The following is a 12558-nucleotide window of genomic DNA, read 5'->3' as shown; positions in this document are numbered from 1 at the left end:
AAAAGCTGGGAGGTCTTCTGCCTCTGTAGCCTACCCTGACGTAGGACCTGCCCCATGGTTGAACAAGAGTTAGCAAAAGGCCTTGCACACAGGGTGCAAAGTGTGGGATGCAGCTACCTGTGGAAATACCTGTGGAGGGGCTTGCAGAAATATGAAATGTAAGGCCAAGTGGGGCCCCTCCTTCATGTTATATGAACGTGTGGAATGCAGGAAGATTAGAATACAGTGTACAAAGCAGAGTCTGCAACCCACAACAGATTATGACAGAATATTTGTATTTGGAGCCCCCTGGTAGCATCTGTTGGACTATGTCTTTCATCATCTGAAGCCAACTTACTGGCTGAACATGCTGGCTGGGGATGATGGGAGTGGTAGTACAACACGAGGTTTCGGCAAGGGGCGGCATAGAAGTGCTATAATAATAATAATAACAATAATAATAATACATCTGAAGGTCACTAGTATGCAAAATGAACTTCTGCCTTTGCTGGTCCTTTCCTCTTGCTTTATGAGCCTAGATGAGCATCATCACTGAGGCCTTAAAATTGCAAAGGAAGAGCTGAGTTAATTTGTCAGTGCAAACAAACGAAAAAAGACGGTCTGTGGCACCTTCCCTTCAAGACAGGTTTTTCCACACAGTGTCACTTTCCATGGGCCAGACCGTGCTTTTGCAGTTCCGTGGAGTGTTATTGTGATTCTCAGCCAGCAAATACTTGGTAACAACCTTTCCCGCACCTTCATGAAAGCATCTGCCATGGGCGCTCGCTCCATGATGAATCGGAACATCTCTTAAGGTTTCACAACGCTCTGGCGTGTTGCTGTTGGTTTTGATGCCCACTTGCTTTAGGCCCAGGACCAAGGCGGTCCTGAGCCGGGCTGCCTTACTTAGGCGCTGACTCGCCCCAAGGGGAGGGAAGCAAAGTGGAGGGAAGAGAAGTCAGTGTCAGGGCCGAGGTGGGAGGGGAGCGGCGGGGAGGAGCCAGGCCAGCGTGAGGCAGCACATTTCTCGCGGCGGCGGCGGCACCATCGCCGGCTCACGCCGCAGCAAGACGCGGGGCGCCAGAACCGGCAGCAAAGCATCACCCCCCGAGCCCCGGGAGCCGCCAGGGGTCCGGCATCGCGCCCAGCGCGTCGTGCCCGCATCTGGCGGAGGCTGTGCGGAGCAGAGAGAGAGGAGGAGGAGGAGGGAGCGCGAGGCTAGGGCTCCTCGACCAAGGTAATAATGCCAGCTGCTGGCTGTGCATATGGATCCCTGGGGGTAATGCCAGCCTGCCCGTTTCTCTGTCCCCCATCCCCCTTTCCCTGCCCTCCGAGCCATGGGGAGAGATGCTGCAACAAACCCATTTCCCCCCAGGGCTGAGCTGCCTGGATACAGGTTTGCAGAGCCGGGGGGGGGGGCGGGGGGAGCACCAGCCGCAGCTTCCTGGATGCAAACGAAGACTTCCCTTTCTGTGATTCAGTCTTGTCACAGGAGCATCAGCTGGGAAGGACGTGGTTCATGCAAAGCTCCTGAATAGTTCTTACTGAGGAGGAGGGTGTAGCAGGCAGACGCACAATACTGGGAATGTTATTTCCAAGGCAGCATCCGCTGCCTTCTCAGATGCTCTCCCACCCCAAAATCTCTGGGGCATTTGGGATCCAGCCTGTACTGGCCCAAGTACTCAGGAAGACAAGATGGCTAGGCTAGTTGCGGGGATCACATCGGGGGATTTCAGCAGTTTAGATGCTGCTTTTAAACAAGCCGTGTCTCCGCTTCGGGCAAATGCTCATCTGTCTTGGTTGTGCATTGCCAAAACAAGGACCTGCTGTGCCACTGGGGAGAAAAAGAATTGCTGCTATTTTTGGAATGACTTAGTTTGCTTTGGTGCTTACGGGGTTAAGCCACACCAGGAAATTGTTAGATGACAAACAACAACAAGCCTGAAACAAACCAGGTGGCTGATACATTGAGTAAGCCAGGCATGACAGCAATATCCTCCAATATTTCCGACTTAGAATAAATTCAAGTAAAGACAAATTAAGGAGTCGGGTGGCGCATGTGTGTGTTTTAATACTACTGCCAAATGTAACTGTGCAATCCTATACTTTTCTTGGGTAGAACAAGTAAGATTTAATTCAAAGTACTTATCTCAGATAACTAAACGTACTTGCATGGGACTAAGCACCATTGAATGTAATGTATCTTTCTTTGGATTAGACCTGAATAGGATTGCACTGTTAATGTATGTCTCAGTATTGTCTTTAACTTCCTAGAAAGGATTAATAGTCTAATCCTATACATACTTAAAGAAGAAAAAATTCCTACAACCCCCATCATTCCCTAGCCAGCCATGTTTCTAGATATGTATGTCTAAACATAGGATTGGGTGCAGAATAAAATATAATAATTTGGATTCTCCAAAAATGTTTAAATCTCATCATGAATCATAACATTTTATTTTATTTAAGTTTGTAAATCACTCCAGAATAAATTTTAAAGGCAACTGTGGTGCTTTTATTCAAAAGATATGGTAGATGATTATCCTTTAGGGGTTTGAAATCTTGAAGATGGATGCTGTTCGGCAAGGAAACCGATTTTGGCTAAATGTTCAGAGAAACGTCCTAATTTGAAGCACTGTTTGGCAGTCAAATAGATGGTTACTGGCGATGGAATCACCATTGGCATAAAAGCATGTGGTCATAAGTAAAGCTTGCTACATCGGATCAGATTCTCACCTAGTCCAGTCCTTCTGTTCATACCATGGCTGATCAGCTCCCTGTGGGAAGCCCACATGTACAACATGCATGAAGTACTATTCTGCCCATGTTCCACAGCAACTGGTAAAGAGAGACATCTGCCTCTGATACTGGAAGCTACGCACAGCAATTAAGAGTTGTATCCTAGATAGATTTCTCTTTCAGAGCAATCCACATTGGTGGCCCATCACTCTCTCCTGAGGCAGTTTGACTCCACGCTCGGGTAAGAAGTATTCTTTATAGCTGTAATGCCCTCACTTGAATCCTCCTCTGAGGAGGAAAAGTTCAAGTCCCCAAGGAGGCTAATGCCCCATTCCTCTCAGGACTTGCCCCACCACAGGGCCTGAGGCCATGAGGGACGCAGCCACGCAGGAAGAGGAGGGGGCTAAGCACCTTCCATGTTCCACAGAGTGTTGGCACCAAGAGAGGCAGGCCCAACTCAGGGACCCTCGTGAAAGTGCCAGGCTGCAGCAGGAGCCCCTTGAGGGGAAGGGTCTTCTTGTGGAAAGAGCTCTGACAGGGGAACTTCAGTATACCACAACTGAGGCCTGGGTAGGGCTCAGCAGGCACTGATGTCAGAAGCCTTCAGGGACTGCCTAGCCACTGCTGGAAGTGATGCCCCTCCTGCTTTGGTGTCTTCTACTTTGCCTTGTGATTGAATCTCCACACTGAAATTCCTTGGATTCCTTGATTCTGCTCCTGTGCTGCATAACGTATCTGGCTGGCTGTGTTCGGCTCTGTCTGCTATCGCAGCTGCCCCTGCTTTAGCCTGATCTCATGTACCTTACTGCCTGCCTGTGCTTCTCCCTTTTCTTCTTGTAGCCTTGACCCATTGTAGTGTAAGCTCAGACATTGGCCTCTTTCACTACCTTGCTTCTTAGCTAACCTTTCACTCAGTGTCTGCTGCAGGGCTCTACAGCCATTCAGCTATCCGGGAAAATTCCAGGCTGTAGCATAAGGCAAGTGGGGGAACAGTCTCCCCTTACCCTCTTGCTCAACACCACACAACTCTTTCATTAGAGGTTTTTTAGGTAGAGCCTGGTCAGCCATTTGTCATGGTGTCTGTCGTTAAAATATTTCTGAATTCAGTAGTGGGTGGACTGGATGATCTCCAGATTCTTTCCCACCTTAAGCTTCTGTGATGCTATTCTTCTGGGAGAATTTACATATTGTCTGGTCTCTGCAGCGTTGTGATGGAAGGATCTCTCTATTTTTCCTTCTGTGCAACTGTTAGGGATGTGAAAATCTCATCTCTAGAATTGTGTCTCAGTAGAGCACTCAGCTGCGCAATCATCCCTTTTACTATCCTTTTGGTACTGCTTGCCTGGATCTATAACCTGGTATATTATGAGGTATGAGGGCCTTCTTTTAACCTAAGGACTGAACTGGTTCTGCACAAGCATATAGGGGGTTGCATGCCATCAGTGTGTGGGGCCTCCAAAATAGGAGGATCCAACTGATTGCTTGTCTGTGGCTCCAGTGAAATTGTCTGGCCACATTCATTACATACACATTTACACATCACCAATTCCGTACTGCTTCTTAAAGAGCCTCAGCTAGTAGGAAAGGAGGCACTCAATGCAGTGGAGAGGAACAATTTTGTTATCTTTCTGTTAACTTTCAGGATGGGTAGCCATGGTTGACAGATTGTAAGTAGTTTTAGCTATAGAGGTAAATACAGAATGATCATTTTCTTCAGAGAGGTGTTTCTGATTCATTTGAACCCTTTATCCACTACACTTAACTTCATTTGGCCTCCATTGACAGGTGTTGTGTTTCCTGCACAGAAAGTTATGTTTGGAATAGCTAATTACAAGGTGATTACATGAATTAGCCCTATGAATTGCTTAATTTAGTTGAGGTTCACTTTCTTCGCATTTACAATACAGCATAACTAGACAGTTCTAAGTGGCTTACATTATATAGAAATGCAAAATGTCCCTGAATATTGGATTAAAATAACTAGTTGAGTTAGAATGGTGGTGCTCTGGAGGTAAACAGTATGTCCATTTCACCAGAATCATTAAATTGTGAACAAAACAGTTGGCTTTCATGGAAGCAAGCAAATGGGTAATGAATTTGTCTAATGAAAAGAAAATTGGGGCTTATGGAGACAGAAATCAAATAAGCATATTATAAAACAATATCAAGCATATACCTGATCAAGAGTGATTTCATCTGAAATATGTTGGATTTTGGTACATTCCTCTGATACTTAAAATTTTCTTCCTGTTGTACTTTGTTCTTTAATTGCCTTTCCTAAAATAAGCAACCTATAATATGACCTGTGCTTTTTATTTTTGTGACCCAAATGATTGATACAGTACAATTGTCCATTTTAAGTAAAAGATGCTTTCCTGGGCCATGTTTACCAAATGGCCACTGGACAGATTCATTTGCTTTTGCCACATTGTTATGTCCTCAGTACACTTGGTAAGCCAAGATTTGTTTTTCCATGTTAGTGACTTATTTTCCCCTTCAGGAAATTCTTTCCACACTGTTGACCTGTACGCTTAGAATCTCAGCACATCTGCCATGGAGACTTGCTTATTGCAGAACATGTCCTGTAACCATTACACCACAAGATTTCAGAGATAGTATCAAGCAAGGAACAAGTGTTTCAGGGCCACTTCTGTGCATATAAGTAGATCTGTGGAATAGACGACTTCATTTCCTGGCATTGGCTGGGCCTACCATGCTGGTTCCCCACTGTTCTTGTTCCTCAGATGAATACTACTTCTAGTAGGGCATGACAACCTATGACTCAGTAGCCTGTTTGTGCATGCATTGTATAAAGCAGAATTACATTGAGAACAAGCCCTGGGACCATGCCTCTGCCCCACCCCAAGGTTGTGTGATCTGATTGGTTGGGTAGTGTTGTGATATGAGAAGGGAAGCATTTACAGGGTGGAGCTATTATGCCCAATATGGAAAATGTATATTAAAATACTGTAAAATACTACAGCTATCACAAGAATATTAGGAAAAGATAGCTATGGCATATAAACACAGACACTGCTTGATAGGCTTGCCAGTTGCCTGCTGCACTTTCTTAAGTGCTTGGAGGCAATTCATTCAAACTGCCCCATTAGCCATGAGGCACCCTTAGAATTTATTGGATTTTTTTAGTCTGAATTTGATAAAAGTGTTTAGTATTTCGTAAAGATGTTTGCAAAATACAGTTTTAGAAAGACCTGAAAGAAAAGAAGGAGCCTTCCTAATTTTAACCTTTCTGTGTCCTTCCTCTCTGATAGAAAGTGCATTCAATTCTCCCATACTGGGCAAGTAAGAAATTCCCTCATAATTGTACATTTAGGCCACCACTAAAAGGATCAATGAGGTTACTGGCTCAATTGTTAACTAGGGCAAATATGAAACTCTTATTGATTTATTAAACTGAAACATCTGCAATTTTTACACGGTCTGATTTTTGTAAAAAACGTTGTACATTATGTTTTCTGAATTGCATATATTCTAGAATCATATAAAGAACTTAGAAACAGTTGCTGATCAGCCATAGTAACAGTTGATTTTTGCATAACTTTACAAAACGGTGTTTTAAACAGTTACTGGATTTATGCAACACAACAGCTTACTGTGGCTCACAACCCATGGTGGGTTAGTGCATCACGAGAACCAGCAGTGCGTTTGTTTGAGTGGCTGGAAAGTTTGAGTTAGTAGCTGCTTTGACAACCCAAGGTTTTTAGTCAGGATTGTTTCGTCCTTGTGTTGAAACATCCTTATGTTTCATTTTTATGTATCCTTATGTTGTTTGAATCTGGATGATATGACCCATTCTGGGTGGACCCCATCTGCAAGAGAGCTGCTTGGAAAGAGTGGGCATGTGGGGTCACTCAATATATTTTTCTACAAAAAAATATTTTCTCAAATATTTGCAAACACTTGATCTTTTATGTTCATTGCTGCCTGTGTGCAACTGCAGGTGGTGGTGGTGGGGGGGGGGGCTGTCAGTGAAGCCAAGAAGGAGCCTCTTCTCCTTGCTGCTCCCCTAAGGGAGCTGCTAACTAGATTGAATCCTTCTGAAGCATTTGACACCTGTCAAACCGACATGTCAGAGGTTTTAAAAGCTTGGGGTGTTTTTTGTTGAAAAACAGGGATGAAAATTCCCTTTCTCAGCAAGACCCCCAGGATTCTTTTGGGGAGCCCCTGTCTCCCAGGAGCTCCCTTCATTTCATCTCTGTTCCTGATGTGCTGCTGATGGTGAGTTAATTGCTTCCAATGACAGATGAACCATCAATGGAAAGAATTATACCTCTCACTCAAGGGAATTCTTAATAACATTGTATGTCCCCTAGGGAACTCTTACAAAATGGAAGGAACACTTGAGAGGCAGGCTTCCCCCCAAAATCGCAATGTTTTAGAGCCCCTCCCCCCCTCTACAGTGGTGATGGCGAACCTCTTGGAGACCGAGTGCCCAAACTGCAACCCAAAACCCACTTATGTATTGCAAAGTGCCAACACTGCAATAAAGCCTGAAAACTGAGGATTTAGTTTAGAAAAAACAACTCACAGCCAGTTCAAGCAAATATATATATATCCTTGGCAGCACACTGACCAGCCATGTGAAAGCTCAGATGAGTCACGGCTTGTGAGTTGCAGCTTGTGACGTCGCTGCCCAGCACTGCCACTCTTCCGAGGAGGCGCATGGGCCCCATGTGTGCTGTTATCCGATGCGGGGCTGCTGTGGCGATCTTGGGCGACTTGGGTCACATGCTGACAGAGCTCTGCGCGCCCACTGTGGCACATGTGCCATAGGTTCACCACCACTGGCTTAACCCTACCCTACCCCTAACCCTAATATAGGGTGAAAGTTCCATTGAAAATAATGTGATTTTGAAAAAGCCTTTCTTGAGTAGCTTTTTCTGCACGGCTCAACATTTCTGCCCATTCTAAACACATTCCAACCATCAAAATCATGCCAGGACACCTCGTTTTTCCAACCCCAACCCAGTGACGGTGAATCTTTTAGAGACCGATTGCCGAAACTAAAACCCAATACCCACTTATTTATCACGAAGTGCCAACACTGCAATAAAACCTGAAAACTGAGGTTTTAGTTTAGAAAAAACAACTCACAGCCAGTCCAAGCAAATATGTGTGTGTGTGTGTGTGTGTGTGTGTGTGTGTGTGTATTTGGCAGCGCACTGACTGGCCATGCGAAAGCTCGGATGAGTTGTGGCAAATGAGTTGTGGCTTGTCACATCACCACCTGACGCCGCTACTCCTCTCCGAGCATGCGTGTGGCCCCTATGTGCACTGTTATCCGATGCTCAGCTGTTGGGGTGATGATGGGGTGACTTGGGTCACATGTTGACAGAGAGGGCTCTGCGTGCCCACTGTTGCTCGCATGATGTAGGTTCACCACCACTGCTTTACAGTATGTTAGGGGGCCATCAAGTTGCTTTTTGGCAGGAATATTCATATGGTTGCCAAAGACTTTGCAGCAGGAATGCTGCCTCCATCCCTTAGCCACACTAGGGTTTCTAATAGCTGTGATTGTTTGCAGTTCTGCAAGAGCAGCAATGCGAAGTTTTAAAATGATTTTTGTAAATATCTGTGAAAATTAATTTAGGGAAGTTTATATATAATTAGCCACCCTGGTTGTGAACTGTGGGTTGTTTACCTTGTTATGCTATCTTGGCTGGGTTCAAACAATGCAATGATCTATGTTTCATCAAGCAAGGTGCAAGCTTTGCGAGTGGGTTAAGATGTTGTCTGATCTGCTTCTTGTTCCCTGTATTTCTGATATTCAAGCTGTGGCTGCAATTGCTTCTGTAGCCAATGCAGTACCACCCACGCATAACAAGGAAGTATCAGTGAGTCTGGGAGGGAAGGGAACTGAAGGCTTGCATTAGTACTAATCTAGGGAACTGGAAAAAGTTGGGGAAAATGCTAGGAATAGACCCACTCCACTTAATCCAACAAGGACACAACATACTTCTTTGCTGAAGAATCTTGACTGTCTGGGGGAATGTGTGGGTGGGGGGTCAGTAGGAAGGAGTGGCTACAATCCAAACATTTTCTTGGTCTTCCATGTTTGCTCTGTTTTCTGATCTTCAGGCTCAAATCATCAGTATTTTCATAGCAAGAACAGCCCCAGTCCTATACCAGAAGGAGCTATTAACAGACCTGGCTGAGCTCCAAGTTTTGGCAAAGCAGAAACAGCCCCCCCCCCCCCCCCCGTATGTAACCTCCCCTAAAAAGGCTGAAAAAACAGGTGCCCATGTATTAGATTATTTGGTTAGTACCAGGAAAATGGCACTTAAGGTGACTGTATACTTGGTTCTGCCATAATAAATTTGTTGGTACTGAGGTGTGTTTTGCAGTCTTTTGAAAGTGCATTAGTTTCCTGGAGCCAGGGAAATGTAGTGGTGGAGGAAGGACTCCAAAGCACTTGCAGCTGTCTGATCTGTACCTTCAATTTCCCCCTGCTCAAGAGGTTGTAGATGGGTCGACCAACAGCTGGCTCCATCTTCATCTTTAAACTTCTCCTGCTCAAGTGGGAGGCAACTCAACTCTGGGGTGTCTTCCTAGTGCCTTGGGAAGGACACCTTTTGAAGGTGCAGATTGTGAAAGGTGGTGCAGGCAATTGCAGAGAAAGGGGGGGGGGTGGACAGGATCAGAGAAAATCAGTACCCTTTCCATTCCCTTCAGGGCACTCTTTGCTGGATCAAATGACTTTGAATGGGAAGACAACATTCGATACTCATGAAAAACAGCAACAAGAAGCAGTTAAACGTTTTAAACATTTATGTAGAATTATTTTAAGCTAAGTTTAAAGACAATGGTTTTAGATCATTGAAACTAAGTGATCTACAGTCTTAAAAATACTGCAGCATTTCAGTTGTGAAATTATCTGTTCTTTTGTTTGGCCAACGTCTACCAATGTTGTTTCATCCTTTTACTGTCTCCCAAATTGTAGTAATAAAATTGTGCTGATGAGACAGGATGGCATTGTGTAGAGGACAAAAATGGTGATGTCATCTCGTATTTGTGCTGAGAAGGCCTGTGGGAAAACCATCCCATTATTTCCCATCCGTTTTCATACGTGAGGTAAAGCGGATCACATTACTAATGAGGGAAAAAGTGCAGACTCTATTTAGTTCCGCAGAGCAGGTCTGTTTAAGTACTTTGAAGCCACAGCCCGCATTCCAAATTTTTATTTTGACAGCTTTTGTTGCTATTTAAAATTACAACCTGTTTAGTTGCATTCATCTACAGTCTTATACCTGGAGTAAAAAGGGATAACACTTTTACTGGAAAAGTATGCTGTGATAGGAATCAGCTAGCGTGAAGCCTTGAAGTCTATTCAGTTATACTTCTTTGTTTGTTTGTTTGTTTGTTTTTTCTAAACATGTGCCACACGTTATATAGCTAAAAGTACACTGGGTACAAATGTGAGTTATTGACAGACTTGACAAATTCCATTCTTTGCAAAGGAGGCCTTTTGTTTTTGTTTTTATTATTATTATTATTTTGTAAAATGAACAGTAGTATTCCATACTCCAAGTTGGGTTTTTTTTGCATGTCCCAGTTATCTTCTATAGTAATAAAACTGCACCACATACGAGGTAACAAGCAAAGGGCAGGATTTTTAAGTAGAAATTGAGTCATAAAGTTGGACTTTTTCTGGAGGCAATCTGATGCATGTTTAGATAGAAAGAAGCCCAACAACTCCCAGCATTCCCATCCAGCATTTTTTTTTTCAGTTTGAGGATATATAAAATTGCGCCCTTAACATTCTTTCACATGTTGCTTTGCATCAATTCCTCATCCCCATGGGTCTCCATTGTGTTCATAGTGTAATGCTGGCTTGCTAATTAGAAGTTTAAATTCATCTGAACTAGGATCTAGTTCCTAACTAGGGTTTCCAACTGCTGCATAGGCATGGGTCTTCCGCTGTAAAATTTCCACACAGTATTTCAATTAACTCTTTGCACTTAAGGGCATGGGTAGGCAATATACAACCTATGGGCCATATTTGCTCCCTGCTGTGGCCCCGTTGTCCTACACTGGGCCTTCAAATTATTACATTTTACAAACAAAATACAGTGGTGCCTTGGTTCATGAACTTAATTTGTTCCACGATTCGGAATGCGACCCAAATCGGTCGTGAACCAAGTCAAATTCCCCCATACGGTTCAATCCAAATAAGGTTAATCCGTTCTGATCCCTATGAACATGGTCGCAAACTGATTTTGGTTGGAAACCAAGTCAAATTTGCCCATAAGGTTCAATGTAAATAAGGTTAATCCAATCTGTATTTTTTTTAAATCACACAGATTTGAAACAAAGGAACAACGAAGAAACAAAGCATAGTGCAGTGGAGAACACTAGCCTAGATGGGCGGGGGGGGGGTGTTACTGTTTGGAAGGAGAGTCTCCATAAGGACATTGGAAGATCTCCTTCAGGGGTTTCCTCTCTTCTTTGTCTCTTAGCTGCAGGGTCAATTTTGGTGAAAAATCTGCATGTTCTGGTCACCTTCATTACCACTCTGCACGTTCTTTTTACCACCATGCTTGCTCTGCACTTTCTTTGGAGCCATTATTCAATATTATTATTGAATAATACTTTACAGTACTGTATGTGCTAAAAAGCACACAAAAAAGCTTCACAGCAAGTGACCACAGGTCCGTCTGTGACCGCGAGTGGGGAAGATGGCTGTAATCGCGATCGTGTTCGTGTGGGAACATGGCCAAGTTCGTGGTCGTCACCTGATGCGGAGTTTGTGAACGGAGACAAAAATTTTCCGAAATTTTTGTTCGTGAACCGATTTGGTCGTGAGCTGAGGCATTCGTGAACCAAGGTACCACTGTTGTGTTCCGTTAGCAGCCATGGAGTGCTAAAAGGGTCTAATGTAATGTACAATGTAATGCAATGCACAATGTAACCTTTTAATACCATGCTACATTAAAAAAAATTCCCTTCTAAGTGGCCTGGAGAGGGGTTTTAGGTGGCAGAAATTGACTTCTTGCAGTTGCCAACCATTGTTACTGTTACTAATAATGAGAATTTCATATCTGTGCCACCTAATTGTTGAAGCTCCCTGGATGGTTCACAACAGTTCATAAACATGGGTTCAATAACAACGACAGATACAGGAAAAATACAAATACAGTAAAATGCAGTGTAAAATTCAGTATGCAAAATGATTTCAACAAAAGCTAGACCTGTTCAAAACAGCTGACATACCCCATCAACAATTGCCTGGGAGTAGAGAAGAGTCTTCATGTGATGCCAGAATATGAGAGTATTGGTGGCGGGGGCAGCAATCTCTTAGGGGAGAGATTGTTCCATAATTGGGGGACATCACTAAGAAGATGATCCTCCTTTCAGGCTGCCCTTGGAACTGGCAGTCAGAGGAAGGTCATGAATGTAGATTACAATGTCTGAGTAGATTGGGGTCAGGAGGTGTTCCATCATGTATTGTGGTTCCAAGCCATCTGCTGTTCCTTTAGGATCTGTACTAAAGGTTTAGGAGGTTTAAGATCTTTTGTATGTGTACATTCTATTATGTTTCATCTATGCCACTTGGAGTCATATGGGCAGGGAAGGGACCATTCACTGGAATATGCCATTTTTAATTTGCTTAAACCAAAATCAATTTTTTTAACAATTGCACTGAAGCACTTTTTAAACTTCAAGAGCTATTGCACAAATCACTTCAATTACTTTAAAAATGTTTTCAGTTATGGGCAAATTAGAAGGGGGAACCTTACACAGACATAAAAAGGCAGGGTATTTTTTAAAAACTGGTATTTTAATTTGTACTCAGATGCCTTTTCCTCTAAGAGCTACACA

At 43.7% G+C, this 12558-nt stretch overlaps 1 protein-coding gene across 2 annotated transcripts in view; it reads left to right on the top strand.

Moving 5' to 3' along the window:
- The first annotated feature begins 1127 nt into the window (after positions 1-1127).
- Positions 1128-12558, top strand: part of DYNC1I1 (dynein cytoplasmic 1 intermediate chain 1) — a 211775-nt gene continuing 200344 nt past the window's right edge. For both annotated transcript variants that reach the window (XM_044428770.1, XM_044428769.1), the window contains exon 1: positions 1128-1216. The gene's annotated coding sequence lies outside the window, so the exon portion shown is untranslated. The remainder of the gene's footprint in view (positions 1217-12558) is intronic.

Source organism: Varanus komodoensis, unplaced genomic scaffold (genome assembly GCF_004798865.1).
Source record: "Varanus komodoensis strain SLA01 unplaced genomic scaffold, ASM479886v1 scaffold2, whole genome shotgun sequence".
Classification (NCBI taxonomy): Eukaryota; Metazoa; Chordata; class Lepidosauria; order Squamata; family Varanidae; genus Varanus; species Varanus komodoensis.
The sequence above is the reverse complement of the archived record's forward strand: the minus strand, read 5'-3'. Positions and strand labels throughout refer to the sequence as shown.